Consider the following 10,295-nt stretch of genomic DNA (forward strand, 5'->3'; position numbering starts at 1 on the left):
ACTACTGAAAGCAGAGGATCCGTACCCGAACCAAGGAAGGTCGAGATAAGACCAGGGAACTTGTAGTGAATGTGGTTCCTCAAGAGGTATCAGTATCGCTAACAGTCGTTGTTTATATACTACGACAATGGTGGTACTACGATCGAGGTCAACAGTTGGCAGTTCAGGAGAGGGATCAGGTTCGGGATCAGGTTCCGAGCTAGGGGATGAGAGGCTACGGAAGTTCATCGCGTCAGAGATCACCAGGGGCATCCTTCAGTCGACTCCCATTATTTTCGGGTCGATCAAGGAAGGGATAGTTGAGTTGATTGAGGATCGCCTCAGGGGATTTAGGAGCGACATGGCATCTGGCCAGCCGGGATCTAGCATGCTTTCCTTTATGGACTTCAGGGGCAGTAGTACGTCAGACTTTCACGGGGTGAAGGACCCCATAGCTGCCAGGCGGTGGATTGCATACATCGAGTCTGCACAGTTAACTAGCTTCTGCCCCGAGGGGTCGAAGGTGAGATACGCAACATGGTGTTTGAGAGATAGAGCTAGAGACTGGTGGGAGTCTGTTGGTGACTCATTGGGAGCCTCGGCTGTCGAGGCTATGACCTGGTCAAAATTTGTGACCAGGTTTAGGGCAGAGTTTTCACTGGCTGTCGAGCTTCAGCAGCTTGCCATGGAGTTTTTAGATATGAGGCAGACGACGGAGACCGTGGCGGAGATCACCGCCAAGTTTCGGGAAAGGGCGTTGTTAGTGCCCCAGTATGCAGGTGATCAGGATAGGAGGCGGACCCGCTACCATGACATGCTACGGGCTGACATCCGGGAGCATGTTAGTTTTTCAGCTTGCCCTACCATGGATTCCATGATTGCCAGGGCTAGGGAAATGGAGATTGATATGGAGCATATCTAGAAGAGGAAGGCAGAGGAGGGATAGGTTACAGGGGCTTTGGGGATGAAGCCCAAGGGATCAGATGCTGGGCCAAAAGGCCAACAGGGTGAGGCCGCTGCAGGTAATGCGGCAAGACGCACGAGGGAGCGTGCAAGTTGGGATCATCAGGCTGCTATAAGTGCGGCAAGTTAGGGCATTTTAGCAGGGATTGTACCACCCCTGCACCTGTCATATTGACGTCTGAATTGCTGTGCTTCCACTTCAACCAGAGGGGCTACAAGAAGGCCAATTGCCCCCAGTTGACAGCAGCTTCAACGCTAGTGAAGGCGTCAGCTCCAGCGACGTTGCGGATCACTGATGGCCGGCAGGGCAAGGCGAGACTCCAATGGTGAGGATCCGGGCATTCCAGTTGACTACCGAGGAGGCACGCGCCGCACCCGATGTGGTGACTGGTATGATTCTTTATTTATGCTTTTATGTTATGCTGATGCAATGTTGATATGTTATATGTATGTGCTCTGCATAGGATCGTTCCATGTGAACGGTATCCCCATCCAGGTGTTGTTCGATTCGGGGACTACCTGATCATTTGTTTCCTTTGCGCTTAGCAAGAAGTTTCCTGAGTCTTCGGGCAGGTTGGAATGCCCTTTAGAGGTGGAGATTGCCGACGATCAATCGGTGCGAGCATCAGAGGTTTTCCGGGATTGTGTATTGAGATTGTTTGAGGAGCGTTATCTGGTGGTTTCGGTTCCCATAACTTTGCGGGGGAACAAGGTTATTATCGGTATGGATTGGTTAAGCCCCAATGGGGGCAGTGATAGACTGCACGCAGCAGCTAGTGCGAGTCAAAGCCCCAAGTGGAGGAGAGTTGGTGATTCAGGGCGAGAGACCACAGCGAGGGCCAGCCTTATGTTCGGCAGCGAGGGTAGGGCGCTACCTCCAGCAAGGTTGTGCAGGTTATGTCGCATATGTTATGGATACCCAGGAGGTGGGTAGAGCGACGGCGGACGAGGTACCCGTAGTACGAGATGATGTATTCCCCGAGGAGCTGCCCGGGATACCTCCGGAGCGCCAGGTGGAGTTCAGGATCAACCTAGTCCCTGGTGCGGCTCCAATAGCCAAGGCACCCTATCGGTTGGCTCCTCCCGAGATGCAGGAGTTGTCTACGCAGCTGCAGGAGTTGCTAGACAAGGGATTTATCTGATGTGTTTTGGTCATAAGACATCCTATGTGCTCATATAAACCCTAATGCTTGGATCAAGGTTTCTCTATTGTACATGCTTTGAATCCAAAACTATAAACCCTAATTCTAGCATATGGAAATCGATATTAACATATAATTAGGTTTAAGATATTACCTTGATTGTTATGTAGCAATAACAATCCTAATTCCTCCTTGAATTAACTTTGGAATGCTTAGAGTCACAAGTGTCACTCCTCTAATGGTTCACAAACACCATAAGCAAGAGGATGAAGAGGAGAGAGGATGGAGGCTGCCAAAAACGTGTGTAAACCCTTACCAGAACATTAGCCCCGTTTTTGAGCCTTAAGAGGTCTTTATATAGTTGGGCTATTAGGGTTATCTAACAAGGAAACCCTAATTTGGATGCTTAAGCCCTAAGCAACCCATAGACTCCTTTAATTAAGCCCATGGACGATTTCCTTATGGGTTTCCCATTAGAATTCGTCCATCCCTTAATATAAGGCAATCCATGGCCCAAATTGCAATTATCCTAGAATTACAATTCCAGTCCCTTAAGTTTAATTAATCTCTTTTAGTCACAAAACTAATTACCAATTAATTATTGACTAATATTAATTAAACAATATGATTTCTCCTTTAATATATTATTCTCATAATACATTAATAAATCATATTTAATCCTTACTCTCCATAAATCATCCTATCAAGTTGCTTTGGTGAAGGCAACCCAAAAGGACCATGCACCATCGGGTCAAGTACATACCAAAATAGTTATGGACTTAGACACTAATCCAACAGTCTCCCACTTGGATAAGTCTAACAACTATTCTGCGTATGACTTCAGATCCTGATCTGCAATCGTAGCTTTCCAAAGCCGCTGTCAACTCTGATCATATCAGATACGCGTGTCCTTAGATAAGGGATCATATATTCCTCCATTCTAGATATCGTATGAGATATGATTTCTAATCATTCTCTTTGTACTATATCTCGATTTCCGATTTATGACGACAGACTAATTGAACAAATCAAATTAGCCCTAGCCCGGCCGAGCATTTACGTATGTCATCACTAAACCATCGAGGGGCCCAAAGATATCGCTTTTATCCTACTTTGGATAAAAGGAACGGATAAACTTTGATACAATGCTCGCTTGCACTCACTCACCGAATTACACACAACAATATGTTTTATAACACCAAGTTATTGGTGCGTTTACATATTATCAATGTGCAACCGATTCGCAAGATACAACTCACACATCTCGGTTTCAAGAATATAAGATGTTATCATCTCACTAATCACTCGAGATAGTGATCCAAGTGAGCGTGGGTTTAATCCAATGCTCAAATCATATTCGTAAGCACTCATGAACGTTGCAGCAAACATTTGCTTATGTCTAATACTTTTCTAGACAATCCACACACCAATTCATGACAGTCTTCATTCATATCTACTTCCAACATATGAACGACTGTGGCCCGTTTGAATAATTCGATTATTCTTAATAAACTCAATTATTCTGGAAGTCAAAACATGCAAAGTGAAACACAAGAATAATACTAATCCCATATGGCCTCAAACCTTTGAGTATAAACAAAACACGTTTTATTTATCACCATATCGATTACTCATTATTTGTCGTTTCGGGTAATCAACTTTTTACTTGAATCATTACACTTGTCCCATGCTCCTAGCATGCACACAATGTTTAATTATGGTTCTTACTTTTGTGAAATAGACAAATTGAACACATTTCCAATCATTCTCATTTCACAACTCCAAATCCATTTTCTTAAGTGTAAGAATATCAAATTCTAGTTACTTATAGAATATACTAGATTCTAACACTTTATGCAACGATCCTTTTGTAATGTCACTGCACCAAAGTCTCAAAGACTATTGCCAATGATATTACAAAGTCCTCTATCGGAGATTGTTACAAGACAATTCCTTAGATACGATGTCTCTCACTCAAAGCACATTCCTTTGAACATCCTTTTGCATAAAAGTTTCTAATCTAGACATATATTTTCAATATTCAATTCAATATAGATACATTTCCATATTTTCCATATGACAACTTATTTTTAATAGAATCTTATCTATTCCTAATAATGTCGATATGGTCCATCCAATATGGAAACATTTCCATAATTTCCAATACTATACTTCCAACTACTCACAAGCGACCAATCCTCGTCGAACTTTGGATTGTCCTTTGATAGTTGTTTAATTATTTTAGTCAAAACCGATTCTAGTCCCTTTTCCCTCTCAATGCGTTAGACATTTGGAAAATTTTAGAATGGTCAAACATTAAAGCATTTGCAATCGATCCTATACCCGAAGCGTATGGGACATGATGCACAATGTTTTATTTGCTATGTTCTCAAAATTCGAATTGTGAAGAGGAATGTCGTAATCACAATCAAAATTTTAAGAACACACTATGTACCTTTGACTAAATTTATTAACATTCCACAACCTAATCCTTTAGATTTGAAATGAAGCATAATATTCTCTCCCTTAATTATAGCAAAACAACCTTTCAACTCTTACAACTTTGCAAAGTATGACTCTTGTTTTCTATAATTAATATTGCCAACTATTCAATACGTGCCTTAATAATCATACAATCATAACATTTATGCTCCCACTATCATGATGATTATTATAAAACATAACACTTATGCTCCCACTAGCTTCGACATGTATTCATAAACATCTTAACTTTCAGAAAAACAATACTTATTGAATTTCTTAAGTTCATGTTTCTAATACTTAGTGCTTTGATAATCTTTTATCAAGGCTTCTTGAACTTGTACACCTTTGCCTTTGATAGTTGATATGTGTGTCTAAACAATTAAGACTAATTGCCAAACCTCACAATTCAAATTATGGAAAGGGATACCGTAACCATGATTGAATTCGAGAATGCAATTTTACAATCACTATCTTTTAAAATCTTTCTTAGTGAAAGCATTTCCTCACAATCATTTTCATGAAGGAGGAAATCTTATGACACTTAGATTTAAACGGTGTATGTGTTCCTATCCATGTGAATTTGTTAAAACTAAAGTTTACGACAAATTCAAACTCATATGGATCGAACTTCCTTAATCTTGATTTCTTGCCTTATGGTAGCACAGCTGCCCACCACGACTTCTAAGTAGTTAAGCAGCTCACCTTTTCCTATCAATGTACTTTCCATTGATCAAGGTCCTTGCCTTTTATGCATTCAAATGAGAACTCATAGGACTCACATGCATAATTAACTCGATTGGATTGACACAGAAACAAAATAATGTCTTCACGATAGGTTGTAAACCTCAACTCGTGTGCTAGTGATGATCAATAAGGTTTATTTGATTTGTTCTTGAAACCTTTCAAGACCATTAAGACTCCCACTGACTCCTTAACATATAAGATTCTCTTGTCAATAAACATTTGTTGACAACCAAATATTTAAGAGTTAGTGTAGCTTTTATCAAAACACTTCATAAATTGGTCTTAGTTGGTCTCTGTCTTATCCACGACATCACAACTTTCCACAATTGATGAATGTTATAAACCTTCTTAATACTATTCACTCAATGTCACAATCTTGACTTTAAGACTTGTTTTTGAAACGAAGCATGATTGACTTCTTGATTTGACCATTTCTTCAATCTTTGATTCCTCTTCTTGGACATACAATTGTACCAAGACTCATTAGAGGATCAATTGAGATATGGTTCTTAATCATTAAGACCTATCATAAAGCATAAAAGCCACTCTCCCTTCTTCTTAGAATGGAGAAACTCTTATCTTTCTGCCTACTTGATTCTTCTTATTCATTTTGCTATTGATCTAAACCCTTTAATCATTTCAAAATTACACTTAATCTTGTAAGTGTAATCATATTTACTAAGCCTTTAGTAAATCATGACGAATATCTTTGTTACTCTTATGGTGAACTTGATCAACACACAACTTTGTGTACTCGATCTCCTAGTCCTTCACTTGACACTTTGTCAATGAATTAGTCTAATTTCCAAATATGTAATTTCTCATTCATCGTGCATCCACGTTGCATGATTCCAAGTTTCGGTCCAATTGAAACTTGGGCGATGAGAAACTCTCCCTATTTGGTAAATTCTTGACACTTCCATAAATAACATAACTAAGAATCATATCCATTCGTTGTAGAAATATGCAAACATCAATTTTCATAACAATTTCATTACAAGGAAGTAAACAAATAAATAAATAAGTCAAACAAAATTTATTTTATTTATAAAAGCAGCAGAAAAACATTTGTCCTTACAATGCAAAATCTATTGAAAACTATGTAAGAAAATTTCTAACAACTTTATCATAACTATCTAAGCTCAAAATCCAATCTTCAAGTCCATGAGATCGAGATCCATCTCTTGTGATTAGATTCATCTTGCTCTCTTATCAAGCTTCCTTTCTTTTCACCGATCCTTCAAAACATTCAAATGCAATCTTATCACATCATGTATTAAGAATCAATGAATAGGAACTTAATGGAGTTAGATAGTGGATTCTTACCTAAAGCGTAGTCATACTTTTGACTCTCCCATCTCTTAGATCTCTTAGGTAGATACGGCAACTTCGTCTCCAATGCCCCTTCTCTTGGCAATAAAAGCAAATTGACTCCTTTGGAACAACACATGGAACTACTTCAGACATCGCCTTTCTCTTATGATCAAACTTTTCGATCATTGCATGTCTTTCATTGCCATTTTCTATATCCATAGAGGTCTTGAAGGCAGATTCACCAATCAACTTTGCTTTTCTATTGCGCCAAACCTTTGTTGATTCAGCAGCAATAAGCATGTAGGTGAGATCTATAAGTGTCACGTCGTGGTTTATCATATAGTACTCTTTTACGAACTCACTATATGAGTTAGGAAGTGACTGAAGAACCCAATCAACAGCCATCGCTTCACCGACAACGGATCCCATCATTCTTAACCTATCAATGTCTGACTTCATCCCTAAGACATGTGCACACACCGACTTGCCGTCGTTATGTTTTCTTGCCAAAAGGGCTTTAGTGATATTGAACTTTTCAATTTTACAATCTTGTGGGTTAGGGAGAATAATTGGAGGAGGAGGAGGAAGTGAAGCATGATTACTTGTTCCTCGATCGAATCGTGGAATATCACCTTCATGTGGAATGCTTGTTCCACGGGATTTGAGAAGACCATAGTTGTCGAACTTTGACATCGGGAGAAAAACGAATTCAAATTAGTTGATTGATTGAGTCCTTGGTAAATCACCCAAATGAAATTCCAAGGCTAGGACCCAACACAATATCCTACAACTCGGGAGAGGGATGCCGTAACCCAAATTGCAGAACATTTGAAGGTAAGTGAATGACGATTCACTAATTTCCACCATGAAAAAGAAAAAGAAATTTAAGTTTTAAATCTATGAAAACTCCTAGATCCTTTGAGATTCATTGAAAATTTCAATGGCATGTTTAAATCTCGATATGCCCCTCTAGTTTGTGACTAGGATGCCGAGGATCACAAAGCGGGTGTGAATAACCATGCAAACTACATGGTGCCCTCACATGTTACAATCACCTATTCGATGTGCCGGTAAACCACACACGCTCCACCGAACTATGACAAACATTGAGTCACCCTTTGCTACCTTTTCTTAGAACCATTTAGTGTGCCGGTAAACCACACACGCTCCACTAACGTCTTCGCAAGGGCACAAAGTGTAATTTCATGGAATTGCATCAATTCACTTTTGCCTAAGTAACTAAGATTGGGAATTTGAAAAACATTTAGTTACTTTGTATTTCATTATACTTATAATGGAAGGTTTTGTCCTATCCTACCCGTTCGGCTAACGACCCTCCACTAGTCAAGAGTGCGGTGGGTAAGAGTGGATACCCATTCAATCGCCATTTTATAGGCAATTTCCTTAAACACCCCTTATAGACCAGCTTCGTGAATGAGGCCTACTAACGGTAAGACTGACTTTTACTCATACATATATATAATGTTAGACCTTTAATGTTATATATATAGTATAGGGTGTATTTCACACTTTTAAAATACTATATGGTTAACTTTAACAATTACACTTTTAATTCAATTAAATGGTTAACCAAAACTTTTATGGATTTATTAAACCTCTTTTAAGTATACTCCTTAATTAATTAATAAAACCATAAGGGTGTGATTTGAACTTTTCAAAACATTACTAGGGTTTTAGAATTTAGCATTTCTAATTAAACTTTTAATCAACTTTTAAATACCAAAACTTGAGGTCAAATTTTGAAACATTTTTCAAAACATTGGGGTTTTAACTATTTAAATTTCAAAACTCCAAAACTTTTGGGTTCAAATTTAAACTATAAAACCTAAAGGGGAAAATATGAAACTTTTCATAACAACAAGGATCAAATAACAAATAATTTTAAATTAACATTTAATCACATAATTATCCATATTTGATTTATTTAATGATTTCTTGCAAAACAATTTATCAATTTACTCAAAATAATTAATCAATTATCTTATAAGGAAACAATTATCTTGTTAATTGATAATTATCTTTAATTAGATCAAGAATATAGTCATATATATCATAAAATCGGATTTATATTGATCTAGCATGATAAGGTAACTATCCATATGCAAAAACAGCAAGAAATCCCGAGATAAGCATTATCTGACGCTCGAACTCGCCGAGTACCACACTGTACTCGCCGAGTTGAGGTCTACTCGCCGAGTACACTGTGGTACTCACCGAGTTCCTCAGCAATAAAGCCCAAAAAAACGATTTTCCAGTTATACAATGCATCAATACAATTGAAACCAAGCTAGGCTCTGATACCACTGATGGGTTTTGGTCATAAGACATCCTATGTGCTCATATAAACCCTAATGCTTGGATCTAGGTTTCTCTATTGTACATGCTTTGAATCCAAAACTATAAACCCTAATTCTAGCATATGGAAATTGATATTAACATATAATTAGGTTTAAGATATTACCTTGATTGTTATGTAGCAATAACAATCCTAATTCCTCCTTGAATTGACTTTGGAATGCTTAGAGTCACAAGTGTCACTCCTCTAATGGTTCACAAACACCATAAGCAAGAGGATGAAGAGGAGAGAGGATGGAGGCTGCCAAAAACGTGTGTAAACCCTTACCAGAACATTAGCCCCGTTTTTGAGCCTTAAGGGGTCTTTATATAGTTGGGCTATTAGGGTTATCTAACAAGGAAACCCTAATTTGGATGCTTAAGCCCTAAGCAACCCATAGACTCCTTTAGTTAAGCCCATGGACGATTTCCTTATGGGTTTCCCATTAGAATTCGTCCATCCCTTAATATAAGGCAATCCATGGCCCAAATTGCAATTATCCTATATTTACAATTCCAGTCCCTTAAGTTTAATTAATCTCTTTTAGTCACAAAACTAATTACCAATTAATTATTGACTAATATTAATTAAACAATATGATTTCTCCTTTAATATATTATTCTCATAATACATTAATAAATCATATTTAATCCTTACTCTCCATAAATCATCCTATCAAGTTGCTTTGGTGAAAGCAACCCAAAAGGACCATGCACCATCGGATCAAGTACATACCAAAATAGTTATGGACTTAGACACTAATCCAACATTATCAGGCCGAGCAGTTCACCCTGGGGAGCCCCGATTCTGTTTGTGAAGAAGAAGGACGGGTTGCATCAGATGTGTATAGACTATCGGGAGCTGAACAAGGTAACAGTGAAGAACCGTTACCTACTCCCGATGATTGATGATCTCTTTGACCAGTTGCAGGGAGCATCTTGGTTCTCCAAGATCGATTTGCGTTCAAATTATCATCAGATGAGGGTCAGAGAGGGGGATGTGCAGAAGACTGCGTTTCAGACGTGCTATGGCCATTATGAGTTCGTGGTGATGCCGTTTGGGCTCACCAATGCTCCTGCTGCGTTCATGGACCTCATGAACCGTGTGTGCATACCGATGTTGGATCGGTATGTGATAGTTTTCATTGATGACATCTTGGTGATGTGTGTAAAACCAACTAGTTTTAATCCTACTAACTTAGACACAAAATAAACACACGAAAGGCAGTGTACCTATCAATTAGTAATATAGTTCAAGCAAGTAGGGTATCGAACACAGGGAACGGTAAACAATTAAAATAAATGCTAATATTA

Source organism: Lactuca saligna, chromosome 1 (assembly GCF_052625555.1).
Source record: "Lactuca saligna cultivar CGN05327 chromosome 1, ASM5262555v1, whole genome shotgun sequence".
Lineage (NCBI taxonomy): Eukaryota > Viridiplantae > Streptophyta > Magnoliopsida > Asterales > Asteraceae > Lactuca > Lactuca saligna.